General features: G+C 33.5%; 1 protein-coding gene across 1 annotated transcript in view; it reads left to right on the plus strand.

Annotated features, from left to right (window-relative positions):
* Positions 1 to 870: 870 nt before the first annotated feature.
* The window catches only part of LOC111041473 (inositol-trisphosphate 3-kinase B-like), a 125,774-nt gene continuing 109,926 nt past the window's right edge, over positions 871 to 16,718 (plus strand). The window contains exon 1 of the mRNA XM_022325851.1: positions 871 to 1,337. The gene's annotated coding sequence lies outside the window, so the exon portion shown is untranslated. The remainder of the gene's footprint in view (positions 1,338 to 16,718) is intronic.

Here is a 16,718-nt window from a genome sequence, read left to right on the forward strand (position 1 = left end):
AGTTATAACTCATAAATTACCCATTCAAAATTCAAAATTTATATTTTAAAGTAGGTACTAGGCAAAAAAATGTTTTGTTTTGAAATAAGGAATTAATATTTATATGTACATGCGCGATTATTAAAATAATAATTATTATTGTCGTATTGATGACTTTTGTTTAAAAATATAATATCTTAGAAAAATGTTATTTTTTAACGATTTAAAATTAAGTAAAAAAAATATTTTCAATAATGAGTGTCACACGTTAAATGGGTAACCCGATTCTTGGGACTCTCTTCTTCTATTTGTACCTTATTCAATTCTCATGTATTTTGCAAACCTTATTACCAGGTAACAGATTCTGTTACACCACTGTTTCTGTTACAATATTGGCACTTTATTTTACAATACAATACACGCCTAGTCCGCTAAGTCGTTACCCGGCGTAAATGACGAAAAATAAATAAATGTTATTAAAATCTCTGAGGACGGGAGATACGGGAATCGGACCCTCGAGAGACAGCTAGTGCACGCGCAACGACGACTCGCGCGTGACTGTTGCTCTACTCAAGTCCGTCGAAGGGTTAACCGCGGTGTGCGTGCGTATACGTACTGGTATATACCTATACATACATATATATATATATATATGATATTATATTTCTCTCTCCTCGTTCTTGTATGATATAGGTACGCTCATTCACTCAGTTCGGCCGCCGCCGCCCCCTCCGCGAGACGGCTCGCCAAATGGTAACGCAGCCGCCGCCGCCGCAGCCTCTGGTTTTATTTTTATTATTATTATTTTTATTATTATTTTTTATATTTTTTACTTTTCGTAGTCGGGCGGGAGCCGCGCGTAGTACGACGTGACTAGAAGCGCCGCAGTCCGCAAATGTGCGTGTGTCGCGCGCGCGTGTGCCCGTGTACAGCAGCTGCAGCGGCGGTGTGCGGTTGTCGTGCGCATTATATAGGTACTAGTACTTACTTCAATATTATTAAAAATTCGTATTGTTTTGATATTAATAATAATAATATTTTATAATATTGCGTGTGCGGTTTCGCGTGTCTGTGCGACGAGTGCTGTGCCGACGTCAGTGTGTGTGTGTGTATGAGTGTGTGCGCTCGCGAGTCGACTATCCTCGAAAAGTCTGTTGTATTTTTCCTACCATCATAACATTTCCAAGTGTTTTTGGGTGAGCGCGTATTTCGCTTTTTCTATCACCGGCGAGGTAGATTTTCCGGGTTCCAGTTTCCATATCCTCGTGGCCGTCTACATATATACATAACAAAGTATACGATCCACACGTCATTTGATCTACGTGGAATGAAATAATATAACTGGAAACACCACGCAGGTAATTATTATTAAATCGTTGACTTTTATATTGATTCCTTTTTATTTTTACGACTTCTTTTCATTTCGTCCCGTAAACACTCGTTAAATGGTTATGCAGAGAGTATTGGTACGTCTTGTACAAGACAATGAACGATTTTTTTTATTAAAATATGAATACTACCACTTACATTTTTTGAATTATTGCATTTTAGATGGATGTAAAAAAATCAAGATATTCTGAATCAACTAATCGTAATACTATTTTAGTTAGGTAATAAATTTCAATTTAATACCTTTTGGAGGTTATAAGGTCCACCTATATATATTATAAATTGTAAATAGGCAGGTATTAGTATTCGTGATGACTACTTTTAAATTATATGCGTTTAATTTGTTATTAATATGTCCATTTTGCATGAGTATAAACCTCAATTTTGTTTCTGTTTTTTTGTGCAGCAAACGTTAATTTATTAATGCGCGTAGCTATTGTATTTTTTTATCAAGATCAGTGTTATATAACATTAATATCGTATTTAAATAAAATGTTTTGGTTGGTTGATGGATACTAAAAAAATCAATTTTCGTAAAACGTGTTGGCGACAGTCGTATAGAACCTGTAATATATTTGTACTCCCATCGATTAAATTAGAGTATTATTTTATAATTTATACCGATAGTTAAACACTTAAACTGTAGAGATAAAAAAAACTTGAGGCGAGTTTACGAGCTCAGTAGTTTTTAATATAATAATAATAATGTATAATATATAATATTATTATAGTCTCGCGTCTCTGTTTGTATTCATATGCGATTCCTAATTGACCGTATAAAAACCATTTGCGCTCAGTCGAAGAAAGAAATTTTGTATTTCCTTTGTGCGCGATATTTGCATTTAAATTTAACGTACACGACAGAGTTGAATTGTGCGTGTTTGATGTCAAAAGAAAAAATTGTCTTAGAAATTACCATACTCTATTGCGTCGGCGCATTGTGCGTAGTCTTATTATTATTGTTATTATATTTATTATTATTATACACTTTGTGTGTTAAGTTCAAAAGTGGAAATGTTACTTTTTTCAAAATGAAACTGTATAGAGGTATTGTAATACTAATACCATATAGTTTCAGGTATAATAATATGTATAGACGTCACTCACACGTGCGGTTATTTCCGTTTGTCGACGACACTAAATAATATAAGTACGCTCTATTAACTTTTTTTTCAGTTTCATTGTCACCAGTCGCCACAAATATCATTTGTTACAACCATAATATTTTGTACGCTAAAATACTGTTTATTTAGTATTTTTGCGTATGCCTAATAAACCGAAACATTCGATTCTCCACATAAATAACAACCGTGTACACAAATACGACTAATTGACGATTTAAAAATAAAAAAAATTAGTACGATATTATCTCTCCTTAACAATTAACAATAATAGCTACTTTTATACTAACGTATATATGCCTAGTATTATCTACATGTAAAACGTCATGGATTAACATTTTTTTCTGTTCAAATTACTATTTCTAAAAAAAAAAATTAGGAAACATAATAATGTACAAATATAGGTAAACGCATACACTTATAAAAGTAATGACTAAGTAGGTAAGTAGTGCGTAATAAGTAATAACATACAGCTAGGTATAGGCGTCAATGCCTTAGTTGAATTTAACGTTATTTTATTTTTTTCAGTTTTCTTAATTGTAAATATCTTCAGATTTGCTGATGTGTGCTAATTTTCTAATTTAACATTTTTATTAGAGGAATTAATAGCGTTGACCATAGCTCGTTCGCTAATCCCGCTTTAGATCCAATATTCAAGTATATACTATATTGCTAATAAGTAATAATATGTATAATATTATCTTCTGATAGAATTTATAGAATCGGTCGATTCGGTATAATTCCAACGTAATTAGAAATTTCGGATAGCGCATTAATATAGTTCATACGGGACGCAATCAACGACGTTGTAAACAGATAAACATGATATTATAAAAAAAAATCGAAATTAACTTTACGACAGTGTACTTAACCTTTTTTTTGTTGAACTCTACAGCAGATCTTGTATACAATGAAATTGTACGTCACAGGCGGAACTGTCTGTACGATCGCATATAATATATTATATGAAAATTTTATTGTAGTGTATGTACTTACAGAAAACATTGTACAGTGCACAGAAACGGTTTTAAATACGATGAAAAATAAATACATTAATGTCATGAAATGTCGTCGATTGTGATCGTTGTGTGCAATATATTATATACTTTTATAATACATATATATATATATATATAGGTAATAATATAGTGTTAAGTACTACTACGATGTTAATGTCGAACGATTTATCGATTCCGGATAGAAATCTGTGTGTATTAACTATTAATTGCGATTTGTCTCTATTGTCAATTAAGTTGGTTTATATACGCTATATTTTATAGGTATATGTATTATCTATACTAATTATTCGAACACAACTATATAATATTGTATAAAACGGTGCAAAAACATTGATCGTTCCGATTCTGTTCAGCTCTTCGCGACCACTGCAATTATAACTGCAGTTATAGTGCGCTGCAGCAACTGCATTAAAACTGCATTCGAGCGGACAAAACTAGGTGATATATATATTATTGAGAATAATTATTGTTATCATGCACAGAATACCTAATGTCTATTTCTCATGTCTGGACAGGGGCGGGTGGCGAATGGAAAAAGGATAAAAGATTGCTGCAAACGCAGTATGTCGTACCTGCGGAGGAACGATAAAATCTGTTTAGCGACCAAGTTCTCACGATTTACCTTTATTGCGCAGGACAGGAGGTTTATGCGCGTGCAGATTGTAAGGAGAACGTATTTTTTTTTCTCCATTACCAGCTACTACGCCGTGCGTTGTGGGGCATGGCAGACGACGGCGACATGTCGGGCGAAAATATAAAAATTTAAGCACATTTTATTTTTAAACACCCGCTGTATAATAATATTGTATAAGATATAATATTTAATGTTACTTCATACTATAATGGCGCGCAAATACGAAAAGCATTAAAAGGAAATTTAACACTCAATATATGTACATAACTAGGTCAAGATGCTATATATTTTCGTACATATACAAATAATTCAATAGAGATTAGACGGACATAATATCATATATGCTATATGCGCTTATCTATATCGTGGCTGTGGCCTTGAAATGACCCTCTAAAACGCTTTTATTTTTTCGTTAACAACTTTACGAGTATAGAAACATACAACAACAGCAATATATAATGATAATAGCATTGTGCGCGCACACACACACACACGCACTGATGTTTAATAAAATAATAATTGACCCGTTTTTACGCTTTGTACGACTTTTTTGAATCGCCGCGGTATTGCGAAAAATAAATAATATCCTAGTTCCTAGAACTCCTGTGTACCGCTGGTTTTGACCGTCCACTATTGTAACCGAATTTATTATCGAACAACCACAGTGGTGTGTGCAAATACGACAACGACGGCAACGGCGATGATAATGATTATGATGATGATGATGATGATAATAATAATAATAATAATAATAACACTGTCGAAAGTATTATTATGATTTTATATATATAGTTGTGAGTACCCAACCTAACACGTGCACATACTCCACACTCGCAGAACACATATAATATATATGTACCTATGGTATTGTGTAATGTAGATCACACGGTCATTTATGACGCGATCCCATTTATTATAATAAATTACATTTTATTAAGCGCAGCGCGCGCCGCCGCAGACGGATTAAAAAAAAAAAAAATAATAAAAATAAAATACGAAAGTCACGTCGTATTTATCAAAATGTCAATTACACGCTGCCACACGATATAATATACTGACTGCGAAGAATATATAGTTATCCGTTCACTCTACCCTCGTCCCACGCCCACCCGACGGATCACTCAAGATTTCTGTCGATCAACATAATAATATAATAATATAATATTATAATTGATATTAATATTATATAGGTATAAACATCGATTTTTTGTGCCCATTCGCATCGTCTCATACCTATACGCTCAGCACCGTCCGTGATCGGTCATCGTCGGTAGCGTTGGTTTTGTTTCGTGTCGATTTTGACCTCGCCGTAGGCATATTATTCTGATAACAATGTATTGTATTATAATATAAAGTAGTCTTATCACTCTTATCTGGCATAGTCTCGAGTCACGTGACTCTGGATCCACCGGACGTAGTCGAATATAATATATCGTTTTCCTGGAACGGTCGTGACATTTCCCTTGAAAGTTTTCTAAACGTAAAATTCGAAAAATGATGTACCTATTAACAATACGTTTTATAGTTCGTGCATTTTTTTTTTCATTTTTTACTCTTTTGAACGATAACATATTTTTTTAGTTCCATATTCTGAAGCAGAATATTATATTTGTTTTGTATATGTTTCCATCTATAAAAACCAAATTTCTGAAAAGTAGCTCATCAACTGTTTTAAATATATTTGAAGTTTAGATGATGAGAAGAGTGGAATAATATTTTAAGGGGTGCACCTGTAGTACCAATCCACTCTACTCATCTAAACTTAAAGTGCCTACCTATTTGTAATAATTCTTGAACTGCTTGTCTAAAATCTGATTTTTTTGTATCCTATATAGTAGATAGGTACTGCAAAAATATTTTGTTTTAGAATAAGAATTAAAAATGCATGTTTTCATTCAAAATATTCCAGTTGTTTTTTAATGACTTTAAATTGTTTTAAATTAATATTTTCAAAACGTTGACAGTATATAAAAAAATATTGTCTATTACGTTAAATGGATCACCCGGTATACAACTAAAACAGAACTGTGCCAGCAATAATTCTATATATATTCCGAAAATACTAGTGTCTAGGTATACGTTTCGAAACGTTTCGTTAAGTTTATTTTACTTTTCAAGTCGGAATAGGTTAATCAAATAGCAATGAGACGAGTCAAAGTGCACGTTTGATTATCGAACGAACGCAGAAAAAAACAACAGGAAAACCTATAATTATCATTTATAATGCTATGTACATATACCTACTATTAAACGCTACACGTTTTCGACCAACAGACACATTCACATGTTATAGTCTTTGTGTGTTTATTTTGTCGAACTCTTATAAGTATATATTCGACAATCGGAAGTGGTGGCGAAGTAATATTTTTCGATTCATCCAATAATTATAATAATATTGCGTTATTATTTATTTTTTGTTTTTGTTCGCGTTCATTCCAATTAGATCAATCTAAAGACCGTACGTGATCGGAAACCGTTAAATTGTTACTGAGCCAATTTAAAATCATATTTTTCAGATCCGCTTATACGACTGCTATAGTTATGATTACCGGTGTACCTCTATATTTTATAATAATAATAATCGAAGAATAATATTTTTTCATTTTTTTAAACGTCAACGTCCGCGTTATGGCCGTTGCGTGTGATCAACTAATTTAGTTGATCTCCCGGCACAGCATATCATGTATCGTAGCAGGTACTATATTTGAGCTGTACGCAAACTGACGTGGCCAACACTATCCTTATAATAAATAACTATACTATTATCCGTAGCAGAAATCAATTTATAGTCCAGTGGCGTAAGCAAGATTTCTTAATGTCGAATTGGGCTTAAAAATTAATAATTACTTGCTATTTTAAAAAATATTTAGCTAATATGAAACATATAATATAGGTACCCAAAAATATATTTAAAAAAATACTTTTATCAAATAAAATACAAATTTATTCTTATTTTGTAAAGTTTAATACAGTTTCAAAAGTTTTGATGAAGTATTTGAAAACTTGTGTACAACTTCAACTTCTATCAAACATTGTCATTTTTTTATTTATGTAGGCTGTTGCTAATCCGTTAATATTATACGCGTCTTTGTTTACTTTAGTTTTCTACCTTTGAAACTTGATAAATATAAAACAAAACAATTTTTTTTTAAATAAGGTTAAAGAGGGCGATGGGTGAAGCCCTGTAGCCCCTCGCCCACCCCTCTACGTACTCTACTGCACTTATCACAATAATATTAATTATATTAATAATAACAACATCTGCAACAGTTATATTTGAAACACGAAATTGACTTCAAACCCGATGACGGACTATAAATAGTTAAGCTATAGCTCAGTCCACTACATGACATAAATTACTAATTAGTATATCATAAGTGATTTATTTTATTTCACATACCCATATCGTTTTCTACCTTTTTATGAAGTGTTTTCATAGTGGGTTTTCGCTGAAGCTTCTGTGCAATATCTCTGAAGAATAAATCGCGAGAACTATAATAACGCTCCACACTATTGCCGCTGCCGCCTTGTAATTACCCGCACACGATAGAGTTCATCTGGAAGCCGCCACCGCTGACGAGCGCAAATTAAATCTTTTTAAGTTCACCACTATTATATACATTTCCGCGAGAGATGAATTCTCACGCTATACCTATAGTACAGATATAATGATTTTTCATTTCGCAACACAATTTATAATATTATTTTTACGTCACCGGCGCCGCGTGGCGTTTTAAATTCAATCGCGAACGGACACGCCGCACATAATATCATCATACATAAATGAACGTATACCTAACATAATGATCGAATACGATAGAATTCACATAAAACTTCCAACATATTATAATAAATACGCTTAAGGGTACTTTGAAACGGTTTCGTATAAGCTATACATTATTATAATATTATACAGCGTCGTATATAGGTACTCGCCTTACAATTTTCTAAAATAATTACTCGTTAACATCATTATTGTGTGTGCATATAGTAATACGCACGTTTTCGTTCATATATTATCTTTGGAAATGGCCGCTATATATAACGTACTTAAAATAAAAAACCAATATACTTTTATAATACGACTCTGGACTCGTATAATGGTAACTGTAAAATTTAACTTGAATTAAACGCGAACGTGTTCTCGTATATAAATTTTAAGGAAGGCCGTCGTCATAAATTATAAATATATATTATTGATTGAATAAACACTGCAGTTGAGTTTCATTCATTTTTTTTTCTTCAAACTTTTAATTCGAAAATTTACTCGTCCGACAAAAGCGTTTCAATTGAAATAATTGCTGTGAATGAAACTGTGCATTGCAGAACTCAATCGCAAAAACTTTCCTACATCACTATATGATATTATGTTTACAGTCTCCTGCTTCTTGGAGGTAAAAAAAATATAGACGGCGGTGCAATATAGACGGCGTGCGTCATAGGGATATGATATGAATGGTCTCGATTGTTAATATTGTACGTATTCTATGAAGAGACAGCTAGGCAGGTCTCTTGCGGCCGACAACTCTAAGTCTGGACCTATATAAATGAGCTTTGCATTACTCGACATGTAGTCGCGGTGATGTGTTGTCATATATGGTAACGTTTCGTTGTGCTAACACGTCGGTAATTGGTCTTATCTCGATTGATCGCCGTATTATATGGCTGTTCGTCGGTTTTCTTCGGAATCACTTTGGTATATTGACATATCCTGTACGTATAGAGGATACTTAGTCACATATTACTTTAAATTTGTTCGCAGTGAAAACCAAATACTCGTATATCACTCTGTTGCTGCACTACAGTCGTTGTACACATTGCAGTTGCAAACCGATAAAATATATTACATATAAAATGTTGTGCTAATGTTCTGTATCCTGTATACATATTATGCTGGTAGGGTATTCAACATTTATATTATTATGTACTACGCTGTTACTACAGAGTACTTCTCTCAATCTCTCGGCTATTTTTGGAATACTGCAAGGTGCAATTGACCAGTTTCCCTCAGTGGTTGTTTTTGGCGTTTAAAAAATGTACCAGTTGCCCTTAACTGAATGACCAATGATTCCCACTACATAAGACAAAAAGCACCTGGTACAAAGAGGGACATTTTTTGCCAACATGAAACTAATCTTAGACGTGAACATTTAACATTTGCCTAACATTTTTAGTTATTCTGTTACTATATACTCATTTTTTATTTTCATTATTTATTACTCACGTTATGTGTGGTGCTGTAATCGGTACATAATATGTCGCAGGGGGCAATCGTCATACTTGGTTTATGGCAACTGGTTTGCTCTAGGAAACTCTTTTTGGTGGAATGATAAGGGGGTGAAAATAGGTAATTCTGAGAGCAACTGCAGGTGTGCAGTGACCCATGTAGTACACTCCCGCGGTGACTGGTCATCATTCGCGATTATCTTAGCCTTTTATATCAGACACTTATTCGTTAAGATATTCAAACGTTGGGCTAATACATAGGTATTATTGGTATATAAATATATAATACGCGTAAATCATATATGCGTACCATATACCTATCGCTATAATGTCTAATGGTCGAGAACTCGTCGTGTACTGGCTCTTGTTTTGTTCTGCAGTCGTCATTTCAGCGCTATCAGTGAATCCGCTCAAACGCGATTCAAAATCAGCTGACGTAACGAAATGCAAATGCGAATATCGTCCTGGGCTCACGACCACGTCGAGTACTTTGTATTTATTTTATACATGTATATAAATGTTCCGCGTGCATCCGATAAGCATCCGTTTCCAATAAAAAAATAAAATCCAACGAACGCAGCTCTCTTATAACAAGACGATAAAGTTTCATTAGACGCAACAGCTGTGTTAAGACTTGTCGGTTTATTTATTTTTTCGTTATCTACATAGAAAACTGTCGTTGGCATAAAATATATTATATTTTGTAGTAGGCAGTATCTAGGTAGTAGGCACCTCTATCTCGGGTACACGCACTTATTATATGGGTTTTAATTTTCTTGCCATTTTGGATACGCGTTCGATGCTCATTAATTCGTTTTTCAACGTGTACCGTAAAATTAATATTTGACGCGTTTTATTTTCCGGTTTAAATATAATATCCCGATATGATTGCACGCACACACAAGCGCAAAACTCAATCTGTTGGTGGTACCTACCTATATATAATATAGTTGTATATAATACATAATATTATACGAGCTACTGTTCGAATCACTTTCGAATCGATTGCGGGGCCGCCACCGTTTCCTTTTCTGTATATAGGTACACATAACCATTAAATTTTATCGGAATTTGTTTTTAAACGCGGGTGGTACACACAAACTAGTACGGACTACCCACACTGTATATATAGGAACATAATATCAAACTGGATCAATTATTACGAATCATATTTCGTCCTGTGCATAGTGCTGCGGGAGAGGATGCTATGCTCCGTGCGCGCCGCGTATATCAATAACCGCTAATTTGTACGTGAGCCATAAAAACTAACGATTTACAATATATCCGATACAGTGAAGCGTCGACGTCGTGGTAGTTTAATACCTATGTATATGTAACATCGAACGATGAAATAAACTCAGTTGTATCCGAGCCCGCCAACCATTGCAGACTGCAAATACCTATATATAAATACGCTATATACATAGTTCCCACGAGATCCAAATCCGGCTTAACGATCGGTTCGGAAAAAAAAGCCTCCCGTAACCCTGCAATATGAGCCGATGAGCGTGTACTACCTGCAGCACGCGTGTTATATTATATTATATTTATGTCTTTATTTTAATATTTTAGTGTTTATGACTCGCACGAAAATTAATAACAACATTTTTCTTAAAAAAAATAGTAGGTACCTATCAAAATATTATCATAAAATATATTATAATATTATATTGTAAAAATCCTCGGCTATGATGTATTGCCGACGTCCCATCTATATACATACTACACGCGTGCCGACCGACTACTAAGATACGTGCCTATGTATATATATACTATATAGTATATACTATGTATATACTCGAGTATAATACCGTTTGCGTGTAACCCCTAATTTTCTGTCTATATATTATGTATAGACGGAAAAACAGCAGCGCCATCGGGTCCGTTCGCGTTACATATTTTTCCCCTCGTTATCATCATTCATTTTTTTAGTTTTATTATTATTTATTGCTCTCGTTTTTGACACAAATCTAATAGCCTGCAAACTGGAATTATCGTTTTTCTTAGCGTCTCCGCCGCGGCAATGTACGTATACACTTTTCTAGAGATTTTTAACTGTAGGTATTTCATTATTCCAACGACTCGCTGCTATACGGCGCATAATATAATAATATTGTGTTTTTTTTTTTTAATGTAATACAACTACTACTACAACGAACTGACGCCGCCACCGATTTGTCTGAAAAACGAAACGCATAATTTACCTCAACTGCGGAGCACTTTACGCGCGGGCGTCGTAGTTCACACACGTGCGTCTGGGATATTCATCTTGTTGTATATTTTATTACTGCATGATCGATGCCCATGACAAATTAATTTATGCCAGTTTATTTACCTCGTCTTAAACTCGATTAAAAGTCAACTGCAAGTATTTGTGACACAATCACTTGAGTGTAGATTTTGGCCAAGTATAAAATACGGTCCGAAAATTTTAACAATTATAATAACTATTTTATTTCATGTAACCGAAACGGCAACCCTATATCACAAACAAAAAAAAAATATTTTTTTCCGTGATCGAACAAATTCTTGTCGAGCCGTTCTTTGAAATGCACAATTTAAAAAATTGGCTTCGAGAGTGCACATCCTCGGGTATAGGGTTACCTACCTATGTACCAAATTTCACAAACATGAACGCAATATACTTGGCTGGGATCGCTTACCCACACACACACGCACACACACAATTTTTCTCCTATTAATAAATACTAGGTATTATCGGTTATTGCATACAGTTGTGGAAACCAATTTCGAAGAGCTGCTGCGGCGGCGGCGGTGTCGACGGAGATGAATGATGCAATATTATACTGTCACGCTCGTTTACTCTTTCGGCCACACGAATATACCATATTTTATATTTTTATAATACTTAATAAACGGGTACGAGTCGAAAAAATAATTAGCACTTTGCTGGTGTTCGATTCACCGACCGGTCGCTCGCCGGCTTTTATCGGGAACCGCGGCGCGGCCCGTACGTTATTGAAACGAAAGTATATTGTATGAGTACCTTTATAAAGTGAATCGATAAAAACACATAACGGCCTTAGGATGATGATAATAATGCGGTGTTTTCGTAAACGAGTTTCTATATCTATTATACGTCCTATATATCATCAACAGCGAGATCACCTATGTATCAGTAAAAATTACTATTTTCCCGTCACAATATTTTACAACTCTCCTATAATACACTATACCTACGAAAACTTTATGCGCTTATAATATATTATAATGAACTATAATATTGGTTCTGCGTCCGATATAATATTTTACGGATTTAAAAAATATTCTGTTCCAGAAAGTACCCATAAGTGGTATTATTCTAAATTGAAATTTTCAATTTTCCACTCACGTATACAAAACCTTAAAAACCATTGTGATCGAAAATATAAAACTATTTAGTCGTTTGTAAACTTTGTAAACTGTACGAATAATACTTTAAACACCGACTTAGATTTTGTTGTAAGTTGTAACGAGTTTAGCTCGTTATAAATATTGTTTACCCGATACGTTTAATAAAAACTATGTAATCTTATACTAAAATAATAAAATGTTATAGTAGTCTCATTCGCTATGATTCAAATCGTCGTCTGGTGCGTATACCTGATAACATAAACATAATAATATAATTACTACATGGGCGTGATCAAACGTCACCTGGCAGAGTAGCCACATGATGTCCACATAATGTTGTATAGTAAATAGGTGCGCACTAAACAAGAGTCTTTGCTCGATGACCGATTTAAATGACTGTCTAATCTCTGGATATAGGATGTAGCTGTTTACCAGGGTTCTATCAATTATGTAAATAATCATGGCGATGAACAGACGTATAAATGCGAGTATTGCGGCACCGAAGTCTGAAATATGTTGTGAATAAATGACAAACTCGTGCGAACGCGAAGATGGTTTTAAATTGAACTTTTATATTATACCTAACATTGAGTTCGTTCTGTAAATGGATTTTATCTCGTCATTAATAAAATATTATTATAATTTTTAACTACAAGTTAAATGTATGGGTAATAACCACAGGGTAGATAACCGCATTGATGCAGTTGTGAGGCGTCGAGTGTACCTCGTCATCATTGAGTAGATGGCTTGAATTCAATGATAATTCGATGAAAAACGATTTTGAGTAGAGGTGTTCTAGATTTTTGATCACCTTTACAATGGTTACCAAATAGTTTAAATAATTAGTTTAATCAATTTATAAAGTATAAAAATTTAACAAATGTGTTAGTATTTATTTGTTAGTTCTGATTATTTTATAGATTTCTACTTTTGACCCATCAGAGTACAAAGTAGATCCAAATTTCTACCAAAAACCTTCCTTTGAAGTTTTTGATGAGTAAAGCATTTTTCTATTAGAAAATGTGTCTACATACGCAAAAAAAATACATCTTAATATAATCAATACTCAGATATTATTCATCTCTCTGCTCGGAACCTAAAATTAAAACATGTATAAAAATAAATATTAAAAAAATAGCCGAGGAAGAGTTATCTCCGCTCAAATTATTCTGCATACTCCTCGAATAATCTTGCACACACCTATGAGCATTGACTGACAGCAGCAGTGGTGTTAGTTCCGGTGCAATGCGCTGCTGTCTGCAAGTGAAAAATAAAGACGATCTCCGTAGGTGGTAAAAAATAAAAACCAAGATATATGCTAACCGAACAACCGCGTTAATATATTGTATAATAATTATGATTACTATCTGCGGTAAACGTTTTTTTTTTCTTCACACGTGCTTCTAAATTTTTAATACAATATTATTCGCGGAAATAACAACCGTTTTAGTTATACGCCATAAGTGTATGTGTTATTTTTTTTAATTTCGTAAAAATCGTTATTCCAATCGAAATTAAATATGCGCATAATAATAAAAATATAACCATACTGTACTCACCTAACATGTAATAATATTATATTACATAATATCATATTTTATAGTTTTGGCGAAGTTCTCTGTTTTAAAACAAATTTATTCGTGTACGGTTCGACTACCTATGTATCGTAGTTTTGTAGCCTATGGTTCCTACGCACACCATAAAACTCTGTATTATTATTAAAATCGTGATTTCTAGAAAACTGCAGGCGCGTCTATAATATTATTATTATTACAATGCCTCAACACCGAAGTTGTCCGAAAATGTAATGTTATAAACATGACAGTGTGGTTTATCTTAATTCGCTGACTTGTTAATTACAAACAAATTAAACGCAAAACCATAATTAACCTGTCAAATAATCTTATTTAATACTTTTATAACGTGTTCATTGGGCATGCATGGGTTTCACAAAATCACCGTGTTCTAGAGGTGTTTTTTTTTAATCTAAGAAGTAATAGAGTATGTAAGATAATTTTTTTTTAACTCATTTTATTCGTGTCAAACGTGACGGAGGGAAATAGCATTTACACACATACGTGTACCTGGTTAAATCACGGGGTCTAAGATTAATGATTCCAATTCGGTGCCCGTCAATACATTGTTATATGCAGTTGTTGACGTGTTAATAATTATGCTTCACCAATCTACTTGACATATTATAATGTTGTGCTTTAGTTGTGTATAAAATGGGTATACATATATATGTATAATAATAATAATGAGACGTGATTTTCTAACGCGCGATGTCCTTCGGACGTTTGTAAAAAATTGAAAAAAAAACAATACTTTAGTGACAATGATTAAATAAAACCAGTAACTTTGAAAATATATTAGAAATAATAACATGCTCTAATATTTTTATTATCATCTACATGCTATTACACCTACTCGCTGTCAAAAATAATCGTTTTTAGAATAGAGATATTCCGTGGGCTCGTTGTAGACATTAATTAGCACCTGTGCACAATCGATAATCTATTATATATATGCCTTAAAATATAACACGCGATAAACACATGCTTCTGTCATTACACATAAAAGTATACATTATTTTTAAAACAAATTTAAAAAGTGACTGCGGGTGTTGCAGTACATAATATACAGTTGGGTTTTTGACGGTTTTAATAAAAAAATAAATTACATATTTGTGTGCATGTGTGTTAGCTAAAATAATACAACTGCGTAAGTATTCATAATGGACCGGATGATACCATTTACCTTAACGAGGTTTGTCACGGGAATTGAACCAGCGTAGGAAATACCAAAGCCGGAACTATAATATAACTGCAGTTATGTAATTACGTACATAGAGCGTTATCTCTCATAAAACATTTTTTTTTCGTTTATGAAAACAAATGATACTTTTGAATAAGAGATAATTACAGCATGAATAATGTACGAATATCTTTGTAATGATATTATATTATACGTGCTTATAATAATTGTTCATGACTGAAATAATATACAAAACGTTTTTACAATATTATACATTTCCGTATTGTTATTCTAAAGAATCACGATATTAGATAATATTTTATTTTATTTGCTAACCAATGTTTAATAACAATAAGAAGAACTCAGGAATGTAACCGGATTGTATCTGATGCGGATATGGTCGTAAAATAAATTTTCTTTTTGATTTCCATTGGAGTGATGGTGCTACTATAGTCGTATGTTCTCGTGTCGCGCAGTTTTATTCGACAACGACAAAACGATTAAATGAGAAATCACGACTGCACCAGAGCCAAACATATCAATTCGATATTGTTTTTTTACACAGCATTTTACAAGGTGCAAATACAATACAATGTACATGGGTTGCATACTGATATAGTGCAAATACGGAGAGAGTATAATATTATATTATACTACATACATATATATATATATTCATATACAACTGCGCAGCAGCGTTATATCGTCGTCGGAGACGACATGTGGTAATGGTCGTTTGCGATAAATACCTGCACACACACACACACACACACACACAGATTTATATTGTTTATGATATCGTTGGAAAAGTTCTAAAACAGGCAATAAAAGAGGACGTGTATACGACGCGGGCAGTGACGATAAAACACAGACGTGTGTGTGCGTGCGTGCGAAAAATACAGCACCGGCTACGGAATTCCGGTCTTAAAATGTGTCTTGCCGTCATCGACGTCATGTATACAGGGTGATTCACCGACATAACTCACCCCTTTTTCCTTCAATGATGCATTAATTCAAGATCCGATTTTTGTAATGTTTTGAACCACTCAAAGAATGTCCTGTGGAGACGTAACTCATATTCTTCAAACGAGAATCCACCACCTTGTTCACTATAAATTATTTAGCAGATCATTTTTTTTGAGCATTTTGACGCATCAAAATCAAAATTTGTGCGAATAGTTTTTGAGTTATTCGACTTTGTGGATACCCAGTAAATATTCATGATAATGGGTTTGGAAG

The sequence above is a fragment of the Myzus persicae genome, unplaced genomic scaffold, assembly GCF_001856785.1.
Source record: "Myzus persicae strain clone G006 unplaced genomic scaffold, MPER_G0061.0, whole genome shotgun sequence".
Lineage (NCBI taxonomy): Eukaryota > Metazoa > Arthropoda > Insecta > Hemiptera > Aphididae > Myzus > Myzus persicae.